General features: G+C 43.4%; 1 pseudogene; it reads left to right on the forward strand.

Annotated features, from left to right (window-relative positions):
* The window catches only part of LOC139230658 (sulfate transporter-like), a 43852-nt pseudogene extending 20470 nt beyond the window's left edge, over nucleotides 1-23382 (forward strand).
* Nucleotides 23383-26592: the final 3210 nt, after the last annotated feature.

Here is a 26592-nt window from a genome sequence, read left to right on the forward strand (position 1 = left end):
TCCCGGCCTCCAAAATGACTTTCCGTTAATTGGGTTTAAGTCCACCCAGCCAATTGAAGGAAGCGGGTCTGATGACTTCATTTGATGATGCGTCATTAGCCAGTTTCTTTAAAGGGACCATGTGCAAATCTATTTTGACAATTGTGCCATCAGTGTTCTACAGCATTGAGGTGCTGCAAACACTGACAAGCACTGCATGAAGGTGCAGAGCTGCACCAAGGCTCTCCCTTGACTCCCTCCATATGCTTATGGAGGGAGACACAGCACGCAGAGAGGTTCTCTTCCCTTCTAATGGGCGGAAGGGATCTCCCCAAGAGACCAATGCAGCCTAGTTGCACATTGCACAGGAGGACACAAGCAGGAATGTCGGCAGGAGGACCAGGTTGCAGTGGCACAAACCTTTCAATGATCTCAGTAGATCACGAAACGTTACTGCAAAGACACACTCAACCTCATCCTGTGGCATACATCACATCCCCAACACTCTGCCTTCCCTACCCTACCACTGCACATCCTTATTCACATTAACTTACCTTGCACCTCCACCCATCCCTCTCCATCTACATTATCACTTCCCCAACTCACTAGCTACTCCTCACACTCACCCTCATCCTAGTGCAACCATGCCAACTAACCACACATGGATAGGCACTTATGTGGTTTACCAATATTCATGTGAAGTTTCTGTTAATGTGGTATTATCAAACATTGAAATCTTTACTTTCAACACTTTGCATTCTTGGACAGATTGCTATGTGCCTTTGGAAGTGACTTAATGAGCAGCAGTGATGGTTAGACATAATGGTACCCCCCACAATACTGATGAGTGTGAAAGGAATGGTTTGGAGATTGTAGGGATGCATTATGGTGTTGTTGTGGGGTGGTGCCAACCTGGCTCATATTTGGCAGCCAGGGGATACAGTGTCAAGTGAAATAAATATAGCCATGGTGAGGCCGTCCCTGGCGTTTCAGGCAGCAATGTGGTCGGGTACTGATGCCCTGTGCAGCGTCAGATGTTTGCGGAGAAGGTTGGTGTTGTTGTTGGTACTGCTGGTGTGCCTGGTGATGCTCATTGTGCTTGGATTCTGAGGACCATTGTGAGATGGTATAAAGTGCACCGATGCTGATGTAATAGATGGCAGGTGAAATAGCGATGACAGAAGGGATCTGTCAATGGTGGGAGAGGAAATGAGGTCAGACTGGATGGAGACTTGTAGCATTCTGAATCTGTAGTGGAAATTCAGTTTAGAGGAGCTAGTGGCTAAGGAGCTATGATTTGACATTTGAAGCTATCAACTCCATCAGCTGAAACAATGGCCAATGACCTCCCGCCTCAGCTTCACAGATAGGATCTCGGCACAGTGGGAAATCAGTGGGTGACTTGTCAAATTCAAAAAGCTGGGAAAAAAGCATTGTTAAGAGGCTGTTAACAAGGTCATAATTTACCTGAATTGCCTCTCCCGTCACTGCATGTCGGGCCTGCTCAGCGCTGACAGACTCGACATTTTGGAAAGGTGTGTGGGGGCGGGTTGACAATGAGGTCCTGACACACTGTCAAAAAAAAACTTTTCCACCCAACCAGTCACCGATCGCAACCGCTGACCCTTCGGAAAATTCCCCCCAGTGTTTCCACTTGTGGGGAAAAGAAAAACTAGAGGCCATCAATATAAGATAGTTATCAAGAAATCAAATAGGGAATTCGAAAGAAACTCATTTACCCAGAGAGTGGTGAGAATGTGGAACTCACTGCCACAGAGAGTAGTTGAGGCAAATAGTATAGATGCATTTAAGGGGAAGCTAGATAAGCATGAGGGAGAAGTGAATAGAGGGTTATGCTGATAGGGTTAAATGAGGAAGGATGGGAGGAGGCTCGAGTGGAGCATAAACAGCGGCATGGGCTGGTTGGGCCAAATGGCATATTTCTGTGCTCTATGTTCGATGTAATTCTATGTGGGTCACCCCTGAGCTTACTCATTTCTAGAGAAGAGCCCCAAACCTGTTCAGCCTTGCTGATAAGGATATCCTCTCAGTTCTGGTATCCTCCTTGTAAATCTATTTTCGTACCCTCTCCAGTATCTCCATATCCTTTTTTATAATATGGAGACCAGAACTGTGCAACTGTACTAAGTGTGGTCAAACATTGTACAATCACAATCACTAAGGTGGTGGTACTCAGCAAGATAATGAGACTAAAGGCAGATAAATCCCCTGGACCTGATGGTCTTAAGAGAAGTAGCGGCAGGGATTGTGGATGCATTGGTTGTAATTTACCAAAATTCTCTGGATTCTGGGAAGGTCCCAGCAGATTGGAAAACTGCAAATGTAACGTCCCTATTTAAAAAAGGAGGCAGACAAAAAGCAGGAAACTATAAACCAGTTAGCCTAACATCCGTGCTTGGGAAAATGTTGGAGTCCATTATTAAGGAAGCAGTAGCAGGTCATTTGGAAAAGCATAATTCAGTCAGGCAGAGTCAGCATGGATTTATGAAGGAGAAGTCATGTTTGACAAATTTGCTGGAGTTCTTTAAGGATGTAACGAACAGGGTGGATAAAGGGGAACCAGTGGATGTGGTGTATTTGGACTTCCAGAAGGCATTTGACAAGGCGCCACATAAAAGGTTACTGCACATGATAAAAGTTCATGGGGTTGGGGGTAATATATTAGCATGGATAAAGGATTGGCTAACTAACAGAAAACAGAGAGTCGGAATAAATGATTCATTCTCGGGTTGGCAATCGGTAACTCATGGAATGCCGCAGGGATTGATGCTGGGTCCTCAACTATTTACAATCTATATTAATGACTTGAATGAAGGGACCGAGTGTAATGTAGCCAAGTTTTACTGATGATACAAAGATGGGTGGGAAAGTAAATTGTGAGGACACAAAAAATCTGCCAAGGAATAAAGACAGGCTAAGTGAGTGGGCAAAAATTTGACAGATGGAATATGAAGTGGGAAAATGTGAGGTTATCCATTTTGGCAGAAATGATAGAAAAGCAAATTATAATTTAAATGGAGAAAAATTGCAAAGTGCTGCAGTACAGAGGGACCTGGGGGTCCTTGTGCATGAAACACAAAAAGTTAGTATGCAAGTACAGCAAGTAATCACAAAGGCAAATGGAATGTTGGCCTTTATTGCAAGGGGAATAGAGTATAAAAGCAGAGAAGTCCTGCTACAAATGTACAAGGTATTGGTGAGGCTGCACCTGGAGTACTGCGTACAGTTTTGGTCTCCATATTTAAGGAAGGATATATTTGCATTGGAGGCTGTTCAGAGAAGGTTCACTAGGTTGATTCCGGAGATGAGGGGGTTGACTTACGGGGATAGGTTGAGTAGGTTGGGCCTATACACATTGGAGTTCAGAAGAATGAGGTGATCTTATTGAAACTCATAAGATAATGAGGGGGCTCGACAAGGTGGATGCAGAGAGGATATTTCCACATAGGGGAAACTAAAACTAGGGGACATAGTCTTAGAATAAGGGGCCGCCCATTTAAAACTGAGATGAGGAGAAATTTCTTCTCAGAGGGTTGTAAATCTATGGAATTATTTGTCCCAGAGAGCTGTGGAAGCTAGGACATTGAATATATTTAAGGCGGCGATAGACAGATTTTTGAGTGATAAGGGAGTTACAGGTTATGGGAAGCGGGCAGGGAAGTGGAGCTGAGTCCATGATCAGATCAGCCATGATCTTATTGAATGGCGGAGCAGGCTCGAAGGGCCAAATGGCCTACTCCTGCTCCTATTTCTTATGTTCTTATGTTCTTATGTGTGTTTTTATGACTGGAAGGCTGTTTCCAGTAGGGTTCCGCAGGGCTCAGTACTAGGTCCCCTGCTTTTTGTGATATATATATATATATATATAAATGATTTAGACTTGAATGCAGGGGGTATGAGTAAGAAGTTTGTAGATGATACAAAAATTGGCTGTGTGGTTGCTAATGAAGAAGAAAGCTGTTGACTGCAGAAAGATATCAATGAACTGGTCAGGTGGGCAGAACAGTAGCAAATGGAATTCAATCTGGAGAAGTGTGAGTTAATGCTTTAGTGGAGGGCTAACAAGGCATGGGAATACACATTAAATGGTAGGACACTGAGAAGTGTAAAGGAACAAAATGACCTTGGAGTTCATGTCCACAAATCCCTGAAGGTAGCAAGCCAGGTAGATAAAGTGGTTAAGAAGGCATACGGAATAATTGCCTTTGTTAGCTGAGGCATAGGATATAAAAGCAAAGAGGTTATGCTTCAAATGTATAAAGCACTAGTTAGGCCACAGCTAGAGTACTGCACGCAGTTCTGGCTATCACATTATAGGAAAGGTGTGATTGCACTAGAGAGGGTACAGAGGAGATTTACGAGGATGTTGCCTGGAAGAGAGAATTTTAGCTATAAGGAAAGATTGGATAGGCTGGGGTTGTTTTCTTTGGAACAGAGGAAGCTGAAGGGATACCTTATTGAGGTGTATAAACTTATGAGGGGCCTAGATAATAGAGCGGATAGGAAGGACCTATTTCCCTTAGCAGAGGGTTCAACAACCAGGCATCATAGATTTAAAGTAGTTGGTAGGAGGTTTAGAGGGCATTTTTGAGTGGATTTTCTTTTCATCCAGAGGGTGGTGGGTGTCTAGAACTCACTGCCTGAAAGGGTGGTAGAGGCAGAAAGCCTCACCACATTTAAAAAATACTTGGATGTGCACTTGAAGTGCCGTAACCTACAGGGCTACAGACCAAGAGCTGGAAAGTTGGATTAGGCTGGATAGCTCTTTTTCAGCCAGTGCGGACACAATGGGCCAAAATGGTCTCCTTCTGTGCTGCAAATTTCTATGATTCTATGATTCATTTGGGAACTGGAAGAGAGTTGGAATTCTGGTCAGCCGCAGGATGAAGGCATCGTGTCTGTTGTCAGAATAGCGGGCATTGGCGGTCATAATTCTGTGTGTGGGGTTGCACACCAACTGCACAGTGAGTGGTAGCCTTTGCGGTTACAGAAGATTGTGCTGCAGTGTCCTCAAAGTGACATGGGTGCAGTCAATGGGGAAGCCTGCTATCCTGACGAATCCACTTGCACGCTCCTGCTGCTTCTTTCTGCTCATGGGGAAGGAGATGTAGTCCCTCCTCCTTCTGCACAGAGCATCTGTGATGTCACGGATGGGGCAACGGATGGCAGACTGGGAGATGTTGCAGAGATCCATTGGCATAGAAAATGAGAGCGATTGTGACCTTGGCACCACTGAGAGTCGTCCTCACCCTGGTGTGAAGCTCGAGGTCCCATTGCAGCAGACGGCAGAGCTCTGTGATCACGTCCTTCCTGAAACACAGCCTTCACACACACTGTTCCATAGTGAAATTGATGTAGGTGAATTGCTGCCGGAATACCCTGGGAGAGTAAGGCCTTCTGTTGCCACCCCTGTGGCGCCTTCTTCATCTGCCAACATCCTGATGTGCTTCTCCCTGTGCTGCTGGATCTGCTTCTCTGTGCCTCTCCCTCTAGCTTGCTCCATGGGCCTCCTCATGGGAATCCTCATGGGCCTCGTCATAGGCTTTCTCATGGACATCTCCATGAGCCTCTCCCCATGGTGCTCCCTTTCTTAGTGCCTTTCCCTCTGTAATTGGTGAGACTGTTATCTTCGATGAAGCATCCTCTGATGGTGAAGTCGGAGCAGGTGGTCAACTTCCAGCACAGACTCCATGAAGCGACAGAAATGGTAGAAGGTCGAAAGTGCCGTGAGAGAGAGGGGAAAAGGTAAGAGGCAGAAAAATGTTTGAGCAAAAAATCCCTGCTATCGGTTCAATAGCCACACTGCCTAATTGCTGCAAACCAGAAAAGAAGTCATGCCCGACTTTCTAAGATGGTGCCTTTAAATAGCGCTGGTGCATCTGGTTCCTGACTGCCAGCTAAAGCTTTTGTTGTCTGTGCCAAGTGCTAAGGTAGGCAATGCGGGACAATTTAAATTCCGGGGCAGTAAGGGGGCGATACGCATAGTGATGACATCATCACCAGCATGCGCCGCCGAGCGGGGCGCTCACACCTGGAGCCGGTGACCAATTCCACATTGGGCGATTTTCCCGCCGCACCAAGTCGCTAGCTATATCTCTTTTGCGCCTCGGACAATTTCGCCCCTTTACACTTTTGTTAAAACGTCAAACAAAATTCTGCTAAGTATTTTTATATATTTATTGGCCCTGAAATCCAGGCCTCCTCGCATGCGCCGAAAACCGGCTTTTCCGACCTGTCAAGTTTCTGGCTTGACAGATCGCATGCATCTCGGGGACAAGGACATCCCCACGGCAGGGATTGGGCTATTTGCCCATCTCTTCCCTGCAAATGTCCTTTAAACTATAAAGGCGCATAGCCTACTTTTACGAGCGTAAGAGTTTTAAAACATATCAAAAACATATCAAAATAAAATTTAAAAATACATATTTGTTAAAAACACTGCCCACTCAGGTAATTTTATTTTAAACCATAATTAAAACTTTTTTTTTTAAATCGTCAAATTTTTTTTTTCAAAAAGATTTCTATAAACTTTAATTTCTATAATGTATTTATGTGAGGTATTTAAAAAAACATTATGTAGTGTTTGGGTGTGTTTCTCATTCATAGTAATAGAAGTTTCGGACTTACGAAACTCTTATTATTATGAATGAGAAAATACTTTACCGTAATTGGGTGTTCAGGCCCACGTGACTCCTATGGAAATCCCAACGTGAACGTGCTCCGTTGCACAAGAGGAGGAGGCCTCAAGTCCGGGATCTCTGGTGAGCGTTCGACCAAAAGGTCAGTGCGCATCTTTTCACCTATTTTTAGTCGAACACCCGGGATTTCAGGGCCATCATTAAAATAGTCCACTTGCACACACCGTAAGCGGATATAGATAAAATGGGTGAATGGACTAAAGTAGCAGATGGAATTTAATGTCAATAATTGTGAAGTGTCGCATTTTAGTTTTTAAACTAACAGCAGAAATTATTCTCTGAATGAAAGTAAGCTTGGTGCTGTGAAAGAGCAGAGGGACGTGAGGATGCTTGGATCCCAGCTATTCACAATATATATATAAATGATTTGGATGAGGGAACCAAATGTAATATTTCCAAGTTTGCTGATGACACAAAACTAGGTGGGATTGTGAGTTGTGAGGAGGATGCAAAGGTGCTGCAAGGCGATTTAGATAGGTTGAGTGAGTGGGCAAACACTTGGCAGATGCAGTGAGTATTGATAAATGTGAAATTATCCACTTTGGTACGAAAAACATAAGGACAAAGTATTATTTAAATGGTGATGGCTTGGGAAGTGTCGATGTAGAGGGACCTGGGTGTCCTTGTACACCAGTCATTGAAAGCAAACATGCAGGTGAAGCAAGCAGTTAGGAAGGAAAATGGTATGTTGGCCTTCATTGCAAGAGGATTTGAGTACAGGAGCAAGGATGTCTTACTACAGTTATACAGGGTCTTGGTGAGACCGCACCTGGAGTATTGTGTTCAGTTTTGGTCTCCTTATCTAAGAAAGGATATACTTGCCATAGAGGGAGTGCAGCGAAGGTTCACCAGACTCATTCCTGGGATGGCAGGACTGTCTTATGAGGAGAGATTGGGTCGACTAGGCCTGTATTCACTAGAGTTTAGAAGAATGAGAGGGGATCTCATTCAAACGTATAAAATTCTGACTGGGTTGCATAGACTGAATGCTGGGAGGATGGTTCCCCTGGCTGGGAAGTCAAGATCAAGGGGTCACAGTCTCAGGATACAGAGTAGGAAATTTAGGACTGAGATGAGGAGAAATTTTTTCACTCAGAGGGTGGTGAACCTGTGGAATTCTCTATCACAGAAGGCTGTGGAGGCCAAGTCACTGAATATATTTAAGAAGGAGGTAGATAGATTTCTAGATACAAAAGACATCAAGGGGTATGGGGAGAAAGTGGAAATATGGTGTTGAGATAGAGGATCAGCCATGATCATATTGAATAGCGGTGTAGGCTCGAAGGGCCGAATGGCCTACTACTGCTCTTATTTTCTATGTTTCTATGATACACATTTACAGAACATTAAAGGCAGCACCTAAAGTTGGTAAGGCTGTCGATAAAAATGCTAATAGAATTCTTGGTTTTTATGTCAAGTGGGAAAGAGTATAAAAGCCAGCGGTAACGATGAGCTTACATAAACCTTAAAACCTCAGTTAGAGTACTGTGCACAGTATTGGACTACACACTTGAGGAAGAATATCGAGGGTAAATATAGTTAGAGATATTTACTTGCATGGAGGGTCGATGCCGACACGGTCTGTGTCTATGTTGTAATTTCTGTGTATTTCTATTTCACATGTCCTGTCAATCACACTGAGCTTTGCCAAACTACTTCTGTCGCATTTAGTTATAGGCAAGTTTAGACCAGGTGAAGTTCTTGTAGCTGATTGGGGCCCATATTGGCCAATATACAAATTTCTTTCAATAATTGAGAAAGCCGTCATTTGGAATGTGTGGAGAAATTCCCCCACTGACAGAAAGTACCTTATTAATGCATGAATCACAATGTCACTATCCTTCAAAAATAACCATAGCAATCACACTTGTAAAGAAAGCTAGGCATTTAATCATGGGTTATGATCAACAACCGAAGAGCAATTAAATTCTGACTAATTGGAGGGAATTTTAATGCCCCCAAATTGGGTGTGCTTGGGTCAGGTGGGATGTTAAAATGCAAAAAGTCTCAAACCCGAACCCAACCTGCCTTAATCCTGCCCACTTCCAGTTTCATGGGAGGTGGGTCATTCAATTAAATATTTTAATGAGGCTACATGCCTCAGATTTGATCTCTCTTCCAACTTTAATGTGGCTGGCTGGGTTATCGGGCCATGGGAAACCCAGTAGCTAAAAGGGGGCGAGGATTGTTTCATGGAAGAGGTATGTGCTTTTCCAGCACAGCCTGTGGACCAAGAGGAGCTTCACCCCAGACCCCCAAGCATACACGTTTCCCACTCCATGCGATCGGAACCCCGACCACACGATCATCAATCTCCCCATCCCCCAATCACCGCACCCCACCCCCCGATCACTGACTCCCCCCATGATCACCAACCCGCCCCCCTGAATCCACCATCTCTGCCCCAATCTCTCTCGGACCACCTGTGATCAGGCACTGACCCCCAAACCACGCTGTACCCATCCCCCGCAATCCATATCCCGAGCAGCAAGTAACCTCCTGGGCTGCAACCTTTTCTGGAGCGCTCCCCACCCAATTGGAATCAGGCTGGCTTTCGGACGGGGAACCCGTTTTAAAAATAAAACATAGAAACATAGAAAATAGGTGCAGGAGTAGGCCATTCGGCCCTTCGAGCATGCACCACCATTCAATAAGATCATGGCTGATCATTCACCTCAGTACCCCTTTCCTGCTTTCTCTCCATACCCCTTGATCCCTTTAGCCGTAAGGGCCATATCTAACTCCCTCTTGAATATATCCAATGAACTGGCATCAACAACTCTCTGCGGTAGGGAATTCCACAGGTTAACAACTCTCTGAGTGAAGAGGTTTTTCCTCATCTCAGTCCTAAATGGCTTACCCCTTATCCTTAGACTGTGCCCCCTGGTTCTGGACTTCCCCAACATCGGGAACATTTTCTTCCTGCATCTAACCTGTCCAGTCCCGTCAGAATTTTATATGTTTCTATGAGATCCCCTCTCATCCTTCCAAATTCCAGTGAATAAAGGCCCAGTCGATCCAGTCTCTCCTCATACGTCAGTCCAGCCATCCCGGGAATCAGTCTGGGGAACCTTCGCTGCACTCCCTCAATAGCAAGAACGTCCTTCCTCAGATTAAGAGACCAAAACTAACACAATATTCCAGGTGCGGCCTCACCAAGGCCCTGTACAACTGCATTAAGACTTCCTTGCTCCTATACTCAAATCCCTTAGCTATGAAGGCCAACATACCATTTGCCTTCTTCACCGCCTGCTGTACCTGCATGCCAACTTTCAATAACTGATGTACCATGACACCCAGGTCTCGTTGCACCTCCCCTTTTCCTAATCAGATAATATTCTGCCTTCATGTTTTTTCCCCCAAAGTGGATAACCTCACATTTATCCACATTATACTGCATCTGCCATGCATTTGTCCAAGTCACTCTGCAGCCTCTTAGCTTCCTCCTCAAGCTCACACCGCCACCAGTTTAGTGTCATCTGCAAACTTGGAGATATTACACTCAATTCCTTCATCCAAATCATTAATGTATATTGTAAATAGCTGGGGTCCCAGCACTGAGCCCTGCGGCACCCCACTAGTCACTGCCTGCCATTCTGAAAAGGACCCGTTTATCCCGACTCTCTGCTTCCTGTCTGCCAACCAGTTCTCTATCCACGTCAGTACATTACCACCAATGCCATGTGCTTTAATTTTACACACCAATCTCTTGTGTGGGACCTTGTCAAAAGCCTTTTGAAAGTCCAAATACACCACATCCATTGGTTCTTTCTAGTCCACTCTACTAGTTACATCCTCAAAAGATTCTAGAAGATTTGTCAAGCATGATTTCCCTTTCATAAATCCATGCTGACTTAGACCGATCCTGTCACTGCTTTCCAAATGTGCTGTTATTTAATCTTTAATAACTGATTCCAACATTTTCCCCACTACTGATGTCAGGCTAACTGGTCTATAATTCTCTCTCCCTCCTTTCTTAAAAAGTGGTGTTACATTAGCTACCCTCCAGTCCATAGGAACTGATCCAGAGTCGATAGACTGTTGGAACATGATCACCAATGCATTCACTATTTCTAGGGCCACTGGGATGCAGACTATCAGGCCCCGGGGATTTATCGGCCTTCAATCCCATCAATTTCCTTAACACAATTTCCCGCCTAATAAGGATTTCCTTCAGTTCCTCCTTCTCACTAGACCCTCGGTCCCCTAGTATTTCCAGAAGGTTATTTCTGTCTTCCTTCGTGAAGACAGAACCAAAGTATTTGTTCAATTGGTCTGCCATTTCTTTGTTCGCCATTATAAATTCACCTGAATCTGACTGCAATGGACCTACGTTTGTCTTCACTAATCTTTTTCTCTTCACATATCTATAGAAGCTTTTGCAGTCAGTTTTTATGTTCCCAGCAAGCTTCCTCTCATACTCTATTTTCCCCCTCCTAATTAAACCCTTTGTCCTCCTCTGATGAATTCTAAATTTCTCCCAGTCCTCAGGTTTGCTGCTTTTTCTGGCCAATTTATATGCCTCTTCCTTGGATTTAACACTATCCTTAATTTCCCTTGTTAGCCACGGTTGAGCCACCTTCCCCGTTTTATTTTTACTCCAGACAGGGATGTACAATTGTTGAAGTTCATCCATGTGATCTTTAAATGTTTGCCATTGCCTATCCACCGTCAACCCTTTAAGTCTCATTCGCCAGTCTATCCTAGCCAATTCACGTCTCGTACCATCGCAGTTACCTTTCCTCAAGGTCAGAGACCCTAGTCTCTGAATTAACTGTGTCACTCTCCATCTTAATAAAGAATTCTACCATATCATGGTCACTCTTCCCCAAGGGGTCTCGCACAACATGATTGCTAATTAGTCCTTTCTCATTACACATCACCCAGTCTAGGATGGCTAGCCCTCTAGTTGGTTCCTCGACATGCTGTGGAGTTAAAACTTCACGGAACAGAGCTCCTCCACCACCGCTTGGAAATCTCGCCCTAGTAAATATTGGGGCCATTGAAATAGAAGTCAGAATGTCTCCTTTGCAATCGCGTAAAAAAATGAGAAAGCAAGCCAGGAATTTTATTCTGGATTCTGCACTGCAGCCTGAAGAGCAACTAAACTGACTTTCTTTACACTTTTATTATGTCTTAACTATTCTCTCTAACCTTCCTCTTTGTGAGTCCAAATGATCACAGATCAATAAATGGAACGGAATGCACTATATAAATGTTTTTCTTCTTTCCTCTCCTCTGCAAACAATTAAACTCTGATCATCTGAGACTCACTTTATGTAACAACAATTAGATTATATAGCCAAAAGGCATGCAGCTCCACTTTACCAGAGGAATACATTCATGCCTTATAAGGTATAACTTTCCTGTCCTCATGAAAGTGTTTAATCCTGTCATGGGAGATCTGCTCATACATATGTTTTTTTTTAAGTACTTCTAGACTTTGCTTCCTCAATAAATTTATTCTGGAAAATATTGTTTTGAGGCGTCGAGCACTGCTCTCTGGTCCATAACTCAAACAAAATAGCTGTTTAAAGTCACTTTTACCACTTTGGTCTCCAGCAGTACCAGCTCCAATCACCATTGTAGCTGCCCCAAACTTGTTTTACTTCATCCTTTATTTCATCTGTTGCTTTGACAAACCTCATTTTCTCCTTCCTTTCAGGTGGTAAAGACCAACCCACTGCTCCCTCACATTCTCCTAACCTCATCACCCTTTCCAACTTCACCTCTGTTCTTGCTCTCCTTTGCTATATTTTAACTATTCTCTCTAACCCTCCTCGTATGAGCCTGAATGTTTACAGAGAGTACAACAATTGAATTGGATACAGTAGTGGAGGTGAAAATCCTGAAATTGTTTAAGAATCAGTTGAACACAGCAAAGGTCATTCTGTTGGATGAACAAATATAGACTGAATTGCCTTCCTCATCCATAATTATCTTACGATCATGAATCAGAAATGACTTCAGTTTTATTCCCCCTCCACGTTCACCTGAATGAATTCCAAGCTAGCTGTGATGTTGAGATCATCTTGCAAAGCCTATTGGGCTAGACTTTCCACTTGGTGGCTAAGGCCCAAAGAAATGCACCTTGTTGCAGCGATCGGGGAGCGACCTATAAAAGGCCCAGCGGGAGATCGAGAGCCAGCGGCAGTTGGTGAGACGCGGGAGCGACCTATAAAAGGCCCAGCGGGAGAGAAAGCAAAATAGAAGTAGAAAGTAATCAAAAAGTGACGTCACAGCCAATGGGGTAAGTGATTGGTTGGTGATTGGTGAGTAGCTTTTCTTTTATTTTTTATATCAGTAAGTGAACTGTAACATTGTTATTACCAATTTAAGGGTATCTAAGGTTAAGACATGGCAGGAGAGCTCGGCCATGTGATATGCTCCTCCTGTACCATGTGGGAACTCGGGGACACTTCCGGTGTCCCTGGGCGCTACGTGTGTGGGAAGTGTATCCGCCTCGAGCTCTTGACGGTCCGCGTTGCGGAATTGGAGCTGAGGGTGGATTCACTCTGGAGCATCCACGATGCTGAGAATGACGTGAGTATCACGTGTAGTGAGTTGGTCTTACCGCAGGAGAAGGGTCCACAGCCAGATAGGGAATGGAAGACCAGCAGGAAGAGCAGTGCAAGAAAGATAGTGCAGGGGTCCCCTGTGGTCATCCCCCTGCAAAACAGATACACTGCTTTGAGTACTGTTGGGGAGGATGACTCATCAGGGGAGGGCAGCAGCAGCCAAGTTCATGGCACTGTAGGTGGCTCTGCTGCAAAGGAGGGCAGGAAAAAGATTGGGAACGCGATAGTGATAGGGGATTCGATGGTGAGGGGAATAGATAGGCGTTAGATAGCAGTGCATTTGGAAAGAGGTGACATGATAGGTCCAAGTCAGCATGGATTTGTGAAAGGGAAATCATGCTTGACAAATCTTCTGGAATTTTTTGAGGATGTTTCCAGTAGAGTGGATAAGGGAGAACCAGTTGATGTGGTATATTTGGACTTTCAGAAGGCGTTCGACAAGGTCCCACACAAGAGATTGATGTGCAAAGTTAGAGCACATGGGATTGGGGGTAGTGTACTGACATGGATTGAGAACTGGTTGTCAGACAGGAAGCAAAGAGTAGGAGTAAATGGGTACTTTTCAGAATGGCAGGCAGTGACTAGTGGGGTACCGCAAGGTTCTGTGCTGGGGCCCCAGCTGTTTACACTGTACATTAATGATTTAGATGAGGGGATTAAATGTAGTATCTCCAAATTTGCGGATGACACTAAGTTGGGTGGCAGTGTGAGCTGCGAGGAGGATGCTGTGAGGCTGCAGAGCGACTTGGATAGGTTAGGTGAGTGGGCAAATGCATGGCAGATGAAGTATAATGTGGATAAATGTGAGGTTATCCACTTTGGTGGTAAAAACAGAGAGACAGACTATTATCTGAATGGTGACAGATTAGGAAAAGGGGAGGTGCAAAGAGACCTGGGTGTCATGGTACATCAGTCATTGAAGGTTGGCATGCAGGTGCAGCAGGCGGTTAAGAAAGCAAATGGCATGTTGGCCTTCATAGCAAGGGGATTTGAGTACAGGGGCAGGGAGTTGTTGCTACAGTTGTACAGGGCATTGGTGAGGCCACACCTGGAGTATTGTGTACAGTTTTGGTCTCCTAACCTGAGGAAGGACATTCTTGCTATTGAGGGAGTGCAGCGAAGGTTCACCAGACTGATTCCTGGGATGGCGGGACTGACCTATCAAGAAAGACTGGATCAACTGGGCTTGTATTCACTGGAGTTCAGAAGAATGAGAGGGGACCTCATAGAAACATATAAAATTCTGACGGGGTTAGACAGGTTAGATGCAGGAAGAATGTTCCCAATGTTGGGGAAGTCCAGAACCAGAGGTCACAGTCTAAGGATAAGGGGTAAGCCATTTAGGACCGAGATGCGGAGGAACTTCTTCACCCAGAGAGTGGTGAACCTGTGGAATTCTCTACCACAGAAAGTTGTTGAGGCCAATTCACTAAATATATTCAAAAAGCAGTTAGATGAGGTCCTTACTACTAGGGGGATCAAGGGGTATGGCGAGAAAGCAGGAATGGGGTACTGAAGTTGAATGTTCAGCCATGAACTCATTGAATGGCGGTGCAGGCTAGAAGGGCCGAATGACCTACTCCTGCACCTATTTTCTATGTTTCTATGTTTCTATGTTTCTGCGGACGCAACCGAGACTCCAGGATGGTATGTTGCCTCCCTGGTGCAAGGGTCAAGGATGTCTCGGAGCGGGTGCAGGACATTCTGAAATGGGAGGGAGAACAGCAAGTTGTCGTGGTGCACATTGGTACCAACGACATAGGTAAAAAAAAGGGATGAGGTCATACGAAAAGAATTTAAGGAGCTAGGAGCTAAATTAAAAAGTAGGACCTCAAAAGTAGTAATCTCAGAGTAGGAATCGCAGGATAGTCAGAGTAGGAATCGCAGGATAGCGCAGATGAATACATGGCTTGAGCAGTGGTGCAGCAGGGAGGGATTCAAATTCTTGGGGCATTGGAACCGGTTCTGGGGGAGGTGGGACCAATACAAACCGGACGGTCTGCACCTGGGCAGGACCGGAACCAATGTCCTAGGGGGAGTGTTTGCTAGTGCTGTTGGGGAGGAGTTAAACTAATATTGCAGGGGGATGGGAACCTATGCAGGGAGACAGAGGGAGACAAAAATGAGGCAAAAGCAAAAGACAGAAAGGAGATGAGGAAAAGTGGAGGGCAGAGAAACCCAAGGCAAAGAACAAAAAGGGCCACTGTACAGCAAAATTCTAAAAGGACAAAGGGTTTTAAAAAAGCAAGCCTGAAGGCTTTGTGTCTTAATGCAAGGAGTATCCGCAATAAGTTGATGAATTAACTGTGCAAATAGATGTTAACAAATATGATGTGATTGGGATTACGGAGACGTGGCTCCAGGATGATCAGGGCTGGGAACTCAACATCCAGGGGTATTCAACATTCAGGAAGGATAGAATAAAAGGAAAAGGAGGTGGGGTAGCATTGCTGGTTAAAGAGGAGATTAATGCAATAGTTAGGAAAGACATTAGCTTGGATGATGTGGAATCTATATGGGTAGAGCTGCAGAACACTAAAGGGCAAAAATCGTTAGTGGGAGTTGTGTACAGACCTCCAAACAGTAGTAGTGATGTTGGGGAGGACATCAAACAGGAAATTAGGAGTGCATGCAATAAAGGTGCAGCAGTTATAATGGGTGACTTTAATATGCACATAGATTGGGCTAACCAAACTGGAAGCAATACGGTGGAGGAGGATTTCCTGGAGTGCATAAGGGATGGTTTTCTAGACCAATATGTCGAGGAACCAACTAGGGGGGAGGCCATCTTAGACTGGGTGTTGTGTAATGAGAGAGGATTAATTAGCAATCTCATTGTGCGAGGCCCCTTGGGGAAGAGTGACCATAATATGGTGGAATTCTGCATTAGGATGGAGAATGAAACAGTTAATTCAGAGACCATGGTCCAGAACTTAAAGAAGGGTAACTTTGAAGGTATGAGGCATGAATTGGCTAAGATAGATTGGCTAATGATACTGAAGGGGTTGACTGTGGATGGGCAATGGCAGACATTTAGAGACCGCATGGATGAATTACAACAATTGTACATTCCTGTCTGGCGTAAAAATAAAAAAGGGAAGGTGGCTCAACCGTGGCTATCTAGGGAAATCAGGGATAGTATTAAAGCCAAGGAAGTGGCATACAAATTGGCCAGAAATAGCAGCGAACCTGGGGACTGGGAGAAATTTAGAACTCAGCAGAGGAGGACAAAGGTTTGATTAGGGCAGGGAAAATGGAGTACGAGAAGAAGCTTGCAGGGAACATTAAGGCGGATTGCAAAAGTTTATATAGGTATGTAAAGAGAAAAAGGTTAGTAAAGACAAACGTAGGTCTCCTGTAGTCAGAATCAGGGGAAGTCATAACGGGGAACAAAGAAATGGCAGACCAATTGAACAAGTACTTTGGTTCAGTATTTACGAAGGAGGACACAAACAACTTTCCGGATATAAAAGTGGTCAGAGGGTCTAGTAAGGAGGAGGAACTGAGGGAAATCTTTATTAGTCGGGAAATTGTGTTGGAGAAATTGATGGGATTGAAGGCCGATAAATCCCCAGGGCCTGATGGACTGCATCCCAGAGTACTTAAGGAGGTGGCCTTGGAAATAGCGGATGCATTGACAGTCATTTTCCAACATTCCATTGACTCTGGATCAGTTCCTATCGAGTGGAGGGTAGCCAATGTAACCCCACTTTTTAAAAAAGGAGGGAGAGAGAAAGCAGGGAATTATAGACCGGTCAGCCTGACCTCAGTAGTGGGTAAAATGATGGAATCAATTATTAAGGATGTCATAGCAGCGCATTTGGAAAATGGTGACATGATAGGTCCAAGACAGCATGGATTTGTGAAAGGGAGATCATGCTTGACAAATCTTCTGGAATTTTTTGAGGATGTTTCCAATAAAGTGGACAAAGGAGTACCAGTTGATGTGGTATATTTGGACTTTCAGAAGGCTTTCGACAAGGTCCCACACAGGAGATTAATGTGCAAAGTTAAAGCACATGGGATTGGGGGTAGTGTGCTGACGTGGATTGAGAACTGGTTGTCAGACAGGAAGCGAAGAGTAGGAGTAAATGGGTACTTTTCGGAATGGCAGGCAGTGACTAGTGGGGTACTGCAGGGTTCTGTGCTGGGGCCCCAGTTGTTTACATTGTACATTAATGATTTAGACGAGGGGATTAAATGTAGTATCTCCAAATTTGCGGATGACACTAAGTTGGGTGGCAGTGTGAGCTGCGAGAAGGATGCTATGAGGCTGCAGAGTGACTTGTATAGGTTAGGTGAGTGGGCAAATGCGTGGCAGATGAAGTATAATGTGGATAAATGTGAGGTTATCCACTTTGGTGGTAAAAACAGAGAGACAGACTATTATCTGAATGGTGACAGATTAGGAAAAGGGAAGGTGCAGCGAGACCTGGGTGTCATGGTACATCAGTCATTGAAGGTTGGCATGCAGGTACAGCAGGCGGTTAAGAAAGCAAATGGCATGTTGGCCTTCATAGCGAGGGGATTTGAGTACAGGGGCAGGGAGGTGTTGCTACAGTTGTACAGGGCCTTGGTGAGGCCACACCTGGAGTATTGTGTACAGTTTTGGTCTCCTAACTTGAGGAAGGACATTCTTGCTATTGAGGGAGTGCAGCGAAGATTCACCAGACTGATTCCTGGGATGGTGGGACTGACCTATCAAGAAGGACTGGATCAACTGGGCTTGTATTCACTGGAGTTCAGAAGAGTGAGAGGGGACCTCATAGAAGCGTTTAAAATTCTGACGGGTTTGGACAGGTTGGATGCAGGAAGAATGTTCCCAATGTTGGGGAAGTCCAGAACCAGGGGTCACAGTCTAAGGATAAGGGGTAAGCCATTTAGGACCGAGATGCGGAGAAACTTCTTCACCCAGAGAGTGGTGAACCTGTGGAATTCTCTACCACAGAAAGTTGTTGAGGCCAATTCACTAAATATATTCAAAAGGGAGTTAGATGAATTCCTTACTACTCGGGGGATCAAGGGGTATGGCGTGAAAGCAGGAAGGGGGTACTGAAGTTTCATGTTCAGCCATGAACTCATTGAATGGCGGTGCAGGCTAGAAGGGCTGAATGGCCTGCTCCTGTTTCTATGTTTCTATGTTTCTATGAAGTCAAAATGGCGTCCGTAGTGCCCATTTTCCTTCTCTTAGGTCCAGAAAATGCAACTATTTCTCAGCACTGTTTTGGGTCTTAAATCGGCCCAGCGAAGTGCATGCTAAGTGCTGAAACTTAGGATGGGCCTTGTGTGGGCGATCATCTCGCCGATCAAAGTGGAAACTTAGGCACCTGTTTATCCGGCGATATTTTGGGCCTAGTTTCCACTTTTTGCTCAAAATGGACGATAGAGATCCGTTTTGGGCCATAGATGGGCGATGTGAAGTGGAAAGTCTAGCCCATTACTTTCATGCTTTCCTTTTTGGTCGGGAGATCCCCTGTCATGATTCCCCCTTTCTCCTCTGCTTCTGCTCCTCTTCTTGATCTTCTGAGACTGCTGTCTTGATATCAACCATCTGATTTTCCTGCTCCCTTTACTCACTATATTCTCCACTAAATTTCTAGCTCCTTGTTCCAATCCAACGGAGGCCTATTCGCTAATCTCTCCCTCATCTACAGTGATGTCTGTATTGGTACTGCTTCTTGCTTCACTCCCATTTGAAATAGTTCACTGACTGTAATTTCCATTCTGTTCACCTCATCTTTATACCGTGCATCTGACTCTTCACTCCCTTTCATGGACTTCTCTCTCCATCCCAGAAAAGGCACTTTCCACAAACACTTATTACAGTCTCTTGCTACTTTTATGTTTCTACCTTCCTTTCTTCCAGCAAAAACTTAATTTCATCCTCTTAAGTTTTACTGTGTCAGTTGCATTTGCTTTGATGACTCTACTTTCGAGACTAGAGCATCAGAAATGTATTTTACCCTCTCACGGTTTTCCTGTTTGAGTAGGTTCTTGACTGCATATATCCTATTTCCGTTGCCTTTATTCTTATCCCTTCTCCTTCTCACAAAGACAGAATCCCTATCAGTAACCAGCATCTACTAGTTTGAACATCAACTGCCTACCACCATTGGCTGCCTATTCTTTCTCAAAGTACCTTTGCCTCTAAAAACCCTGATTCACTCTTCTATTCTCCTCATCACTGGTGTCTCTTCCACAGGCATTTTCCCATACAATAGCCACAGATGCAAACTGATATATCCTTACTATAAAGTATAAATGCACACGAGGCCCATACTTGAGAGAAGGTCACTCTGTGACCAGTTACCTTTATTACCAAGACCTCAAGTGATGAAGGTGGGTGGAGCTTCCCCTTTTATACCTGAAAGTCCAGGTTAGAAGTGTCTCCCACAAGTTCGCCCCTTGTGGTCAATGTTTTCAAGGTGTACAACTTAGGTCAGCTTATACATGGGTTACAATGATAGTTGAATACATGACACAAACCCAAATATTCTTTGTATACGACACACAGATTTACATGTACATCTCCAATCTAGTCTATTGTGTTTGCTGCTCATGATGACTTCCTTTATTTTGGGAGGTCAAGTGTAGATTTTGGTGTCTGCAAATGTGATTATAACCTCTCTTCAACTTCGATTCTCCACAAATCCAACTTCTGACTTTAGCCTCATTCACTGCTCCAACCAAGTTCATTGCAAATTTCTGGAACGGGTTTTAATCTTCCTCCCGAGCAATTTTGATTAATCTAGTCTAAATATTAATTTTAGCAACTTTAGACCTTAGCTGCTTCCCTGATTTTCCTACTGGATTTTTGCATTCACGTTCCATTGAGTGTTATTACTTTTTTGTAACAGCTTTACTCAGCATCATCCTTTCCAATACATTTTCACAACCTGACTGCACATTTCAGAATCTTCTTTTTACCTCTTTTTAAAGGTAATTAGCATGTCTAAATAGTTTTATTAATTCTCCTCCCTTTTATTTGAATCAATTCTATATGGTGGTGGTCAACTTATACGAGTATAGATGAAGGATTTCTACCAATAATGTTAGCCTCTCTTCTCTTTCAGATGCTGGGCATTTACAGCACTTTCTATTTTGATTTCCAGTTTCCAGCAATTGTTATTTTTCTTATATCTCTCTCTGTAGTCCGATTAGGCGAAGAGAAATGTTGGTGGTGTAGTGTTTCCTGCTAATAAAGGGAGAGTACTTTTTTTATTCAGATGAACGTTTATGGAGAAACTTGTTTTTTTTTTTAATTCATTCATAGGATGAGGGGGTCATTGGTAAAGCCAACATTTATTGCCCATCCCTAATTGCCCAAAGAAGGTGTTGGTAATCTGACTTCTTGAACCATTTCATGTCCTTGTAGTGAAGGTACTCCCACCAAGCTATTTGGAAGGGAGCTCCAGGATTTTGACCCAACAACGGTGTAGGAACGGCGATATATTTTCAAGTTAGGATGGTGTGTGACTTGGAGGAGAACTTGCAGGTGGTGGTGTTCCCATGAGCCTGCTGCCTTGTCCTTCTAGGTGGTAGAGATCGTGGGTTTGGGAGATGCTGTCGAAGAAGCTTTGGCGAGTTGCTGCAATGCATCTTGTAGATGGTACACACTGCAGTCACGGTACGCTAGTGGTGGAGGGAGTGAATGTTAAAAGGTATGATTCTGTGAGTATGACTATGACTAGCCATGGGACAGCTCCCCCAATTTTAGCACGGGTTGCCAGATGTTAGTGAGGAAAACTTTGTAAAAGAAAGAAAGACTTGGATTTATATAGCGCCTTTCATGACCACCAAATGTCTCAAAGCACTTTACAGCCAATAAAGTACTTTTGGAGTGTAGTCACAGTTGTAATGTAGGAATTGTAGGGTTGACTGGGTTGGGTGTGCCTTTGCCAGGTAGACCTTCCAGTTTTATTCTTATTGTTTCTCCTAGTGGTTTGATACAACTGAGTGACTTGCTAGACCATTTCAGAGGGCAGTTCAGAATCAACTACACTGTTGTGGGTCTGGAGTCACATATAGGCCAGACCGGGTAAGGGTGGAAGATTTCCTTCCCTAAAGAACATTAGTGAACCAGATGAGTTTTTACAACAGTCTGGTAGTTTCATGGTCGCCATTAAGTGCACTTCAATACGTCAGTAGATACTGTATATTCTTGTAAAATGTTGCAAGATCTGAACATTTTGATACCATAAGCCGCTTTGGTCCAGTATACTCAAACACATTTATAATTCTGCATTGCACTTTCCAAATTTTTCTGAGGTGTTTTTGCAAAAATACAGCACTGAATACACAATATGGGTAATTAGACAATTGTATGTCCGTGAACCATTCTTTACAGAGAAAGCCCAAATGAAACAAAATTTTAAAAGGCCGACAGAAAGAAAATATCTCTTCTCCCAGAGCCATGCACCAACCATGATCTAAAGTTCAGAGTACTCGGACTCTACTGATGCCATTTTATAAACAGTGAAGTTTTATAGATGTGAAAAAATGAAATGCAAATGTTTTCCTCCTTTTTTGGGTGTAGGTGCCTGATTTGAGGTTTATGACTTGTGGTTGTTCTCATACTTAAGTTTTTTTTGTTCCAGGTACTAATGGCAGTTTTCCACCTTGGATTTGTATCAAAGTATCTATCTGAGCCTTTGCTGGATGGATTTGCAACTGGTGCCTCAATTACCATCATAATAAGGCAAGTCAAATAGCTCATTGGAATAAAACTACCACGCAGCCACGGACCTGGAAGTGTTGTTGTAACTTGGATAAATATTTTTAAGAACATTCACAAAACCAATTTTTGTGATCTGATTAACAACTGTCATTTGCATGCCTCTGCTAATTGCTTTCAAAGAATTAGGAGAACGATACAAGGACAAGCTTAAGTTCCCTTTCCCAATGGAATTGACCATTGTAGTTTTAGCTACAATAATATCCCACTTTGTAAATCTAAATGAAGTGTATTTGGTCAAGCATTCCTGGAACAATCCCCACTGAATTCCTACCCTCTACGGTTCTAAGTTGGAGCCTCTTACCTAGAATTGCCATGGATGCTGTAACAGTTGCAATTATCTTAGTTGTTTGCAAAGAAGCATGGATACACAATACAAGCCAATCAAGAGACCTATGCTCTTGGATTTTGTAATGTAGTTCAATCGTTTTTTCATTCATATGCTTCCAGTGCGACTCTGGTTAAAACACTTGTTAAAGATTCGAATGGTTGTCAGACCCAGCTCTCCAGTGTTGTCAGTGCTGTGCTGGTATTAATGCTACTTCTTTTCTTAGCTCCTGTATTCTACTCTTTGCAGAAGTGTGTTCTGGCATGCATCATTATAGTCAGTTTAAGAGGAGTTCTCATGAAATTTCGTGATTTGCCAAAGCAATGGAAAATGAGCAAAATTGACACTCTGGTTTGGTGGGTCACAATGCTGTCTGTAACTTTAGTAAGCACTGAGCTCGGGCTTTTTACAGGGGTAACGTTTTCACTTCTGTGTGTCATCATTCGCACTCAAGTGCCTAGAACAGCTTTGTTAGGTCAAATCCAGGGTTCAACTATGTACAAAGATCAAGCAGAATATAATAATCTTTCACCTATTCCCCCAATTAAGGTCTTTTTTTTTGAAGCCCCTCTGTATTATGCTAATAAAGATTTCTTTATGAATGCCCTGTTCAGAAAAGTTGATCTGAATCCTGCTTTGGAGGTTGCAAAGCAGAAAAAGGCAGAAAGCAAACAAATAAAAACAAAAAAACAGAAAGATGGAAAAACATTCAATGGTAACATCAATCAAGAACAGCCTGCGGTCAGCAAACATTTGGTTCCTAAAGTCTACAATTTTCACACCATTATTCTAGACTGTTCCACAGTACAATTCCTGGACACTGTTGGTATTAACACATTGAAGACAGTCCTGAAGGATTATAATGAGATTGGTATCAGATTGCTCCTGGCCAACTGCAATCCTTCAGTGATTGATTCATTGAGTAGGGGAGGGTACTTTGGAGAAAACTGTAAGGAGATGAACACTTTGGCGTTTTATAGCGTGCATGCAGCTGTTCAGTATGCTGAAGCCAAGTGGCCTGAACCAGGTAATTCCTCTCTTTAAGAGTTTTCATATTTATGTCCATTGTTGCCGCATAGACACACACTATGAAAATGGCAATATGTGCCAATCTTAAAATACTTTTTATATTAATTATGGATCACTGGAATTTTTAATCAATTTAGGTATTTTTTAAATTAGTTGAGTTATGGCTCAGTCAGTAAATGTACCACTCATTGCGGCCACACAGACTGCAAAGATCCCAATTTTGATTTGGGTCTCTACTGAGTTGCTGATTTCAGCCAGGCAAGTGTGGAAATTTTACAATTCATTCAATATTACTGGGTGAGGGAGAAGAAGAAACAAAACAGAAGGGCTCCTGCTCCTGATCGCTATCCAATGATCCTCACTGGAGTATGTGCATGGATCAATATACTGCATACAAAGAGGGCAGCAGTTGCCCATAGCAGTGTATACCAGTGTGAGTCAATACATTTAGGGCCCAAGTTTCCACATGATTTGCGCCTGATTTTTAGGAGCAACTGGTGGAGAACGGACTATCTTAGAAATCGCAATTCTCCACATTTTTTTTTCTGCAGTTCCAGTCAGGTAGAACAGTTCCACTTTGGAACAGAATTTTTTCTTCAAAAGGGGGCGTGTCCGGCCACTGGCGCCTGATTTGAAAGTTTCCACAGTGAAAACGTACTCCAAACTAAGTTAGAATGGAGCAAGTGAAGATTTTTGTAGAACTGAAAAAACCTGTTCTACACATTAAAAAATCAGGAGCAGGTTACAAATTAGGTGTCCAGAACGAGGGGGGGGGGGGGGGAAGTCATTAAATTCTACAATAAATCCTTATTTATACTTATACAAATATTATACAAATAAATCCAACCTGAATAAACATTTATAAGCAAAGAAAAGATTAAATAAACCATCTTCCTACCTGTGTGAAAGTGCTTCAGCCAGGGAGGATGCTGCGGGGGGAGGGGGGGGGGGGAAGTAGCCGTTCGTTCCCGCGGGGAGGGGGGGGAAGGAAACGGCTGCCTCAACTTTGAGGCTTCCTGCACCTTTCTCAGTGCTGATGTGCTGATGGCAATGTGCTTTTATTAAAAAATGTTCAAAAATTAAACAGCTACAAAGAACAACAAAAATGGCCGAGTGCCAAGATTTCCTTCACACTGCGCGTGCGCGAATGCTTCAACGCAGGAAAAAAAACTAATTTAAATAGTACCCGCCCCCTCCCACTTACAAAATCGGCGCGAGTGTAGGCTCCGCCCCCCTGGGCACCGCGCCAAGCAGACATGGAGCTGCAGGGCGCTCTAGAATCGCGCGGTTTTTTTCCGGCGCCCTTTTCGCCGCAAAAAACGGGCGCCCAGCTCGGAGGGTCGCCCGTTTTTTATCGTGTGGAAACTTGGGCCCATATAGAGAGGAGGGATGAAAGCAGTTCAGTTTTTTAAAGATTTTAAAGTTGTCATATGAATAAAGAAAAACTATCGTTTGCCAGATATTAAAACACAAACTTTGTTCACTTGTAAAATAATTGCGCTAAGCACTGAACTGTTGAATGACACCATCCTCCCAAATACCGCCAGTGCTTTGGTAGATGGAAAGCCATGCAGTACTGTGCCCAATGGACACAAGTATTCCCCAAATGTAACATTTTAACCAAGGTTTTCCCACTGTCCTGCTGTAACTAGACAAGCACTGCTGACATTAAACAGGGATTGCTGATTTAAAACCACAAAAATGTGGGGGTTTGCAGCTTTGAAAGCAGAAAGAAAGACTACCAATGAATACTTTCAGTAATGTACACCCTCACCTCTTTTTTTTAATGGTTTAACTGGTTTGGGGTAAGTCACCTCTCTACTTTCTTGGTAAGGGAATAGTCTGTAGTGACCGAAGAGGAATGGGCAAAATGAAAATGATCTTTCTCTAATTTGTCTCAAACGTAAGTTTCACAAAGTACGATGCGAAGCAATAGTAGCTGTTGTATTTAATGAAAAATGTTTTTGAAAAAATAATTGAGGGCATGTTCTACAATGGCAGATCATTGTGGTCGTCATCAACAAGAGATACTTAAAAGGTAGTAGCTAAAACTGGAGCAGTAATCAAACTGTAACATCCAAATAAATACATGTTGATTATTATTAATTTCGACACTATATTTGTAGTCTATTGTACTCTTAACAATACTTTGTTAATGATTACTGGACTAAGTGACTTTGGAAACAGTCTGCACTTTCCAACATTCCACTGGTTTATTGCAACACTGGGCTTCACCTTTGATGGTGAAATTGTGTCCCGAAGTAAGGTTGTTGTAAATGGATGAAAGTAAATGAAACAGGACAGTTTCAATTAAAACCCAAATCAAATCAATGTTTGTCGATTTACAGCCCAGCTGACTCATGAAAATTATTTTTGCTTAAGGATGTTTTTCTGGGGGAAATTAAGTTAATGAATAAGAACATAAGAACATAAGAAATAGGAGCAGGAGTAGGCCATTTGGCCCATTGAGCCTGCTCCGCCGTTCAATAAGATCATGGCTGATCTGATCATGGACTCAGCTCCAATTCCCTGCCCACTCCCCATAACCCTTTACTCACTTATCACTCAAAAATCTGTCTATTTCCGTCTTAAATATATTCAATGACCCAGCCTCCACAGCTCTCTGGGGCAGAGAATTCCATAGATTTACAACCCTCAGAGAAGAAATTTCTTCTCATCTCAGTTTCAAATGGACGGCCCCTTATTCTAAGACTATGTCCCCTAGTTTTATTTTCCCCTATGAGTGGAAATATCCTCTCTGCATCCACCTTGTTGATCCCCCTCATTATCTTATATTTCAATAAGATCACCTCTCATTCTTCTGAACTCCAATAGCAGATGCATTGACAGTCATTTTCCAACATTCCATTGACTCTGGATCAGTTCCTATCGAGTGGAGGGTAGCCAATGTAACCCCATTTTTTAAAAAAGGAGGGAGAGAGAAAACAAGCAATTATAGACCGGTCAGCCTGACCATCGGTAGTGGGTAAAATGATGGAATCAATTATTAAGGATGTTATAGCAGCGCATTTGGAAAGAGGTGACATGATAGGTCCAAGTCAGCATGGATTTGTGAAAGGGAACTCATGCTTGACAAATCTTCTGGAATTTTTTGAGGATGTTTCCAGTAGAGTGGACAAGGGAGAACCAGTTGATGTGGTGTATTTGGACTTTCAGAAGGCTTTCGACAAGGTCCCACACAAGAGATTAATGTGCAAAGTTAAA

The sequence above is a fragment of the Pristiophorus japonicus genome, chromosome 2, assembly GCF_044704955.1.
Source record: "Pristiophorus japonicus isolate sPriJap1 chromosome 2, sPriJap1.hap1, whole genome shotgun sequence".
NCBI classification, from domain to species: Eukaryota; Metazoa; Chordata; class Chondrichthyes; family Pristiophoridae; genus Pristiophorus; species Pristiophorus japonicus.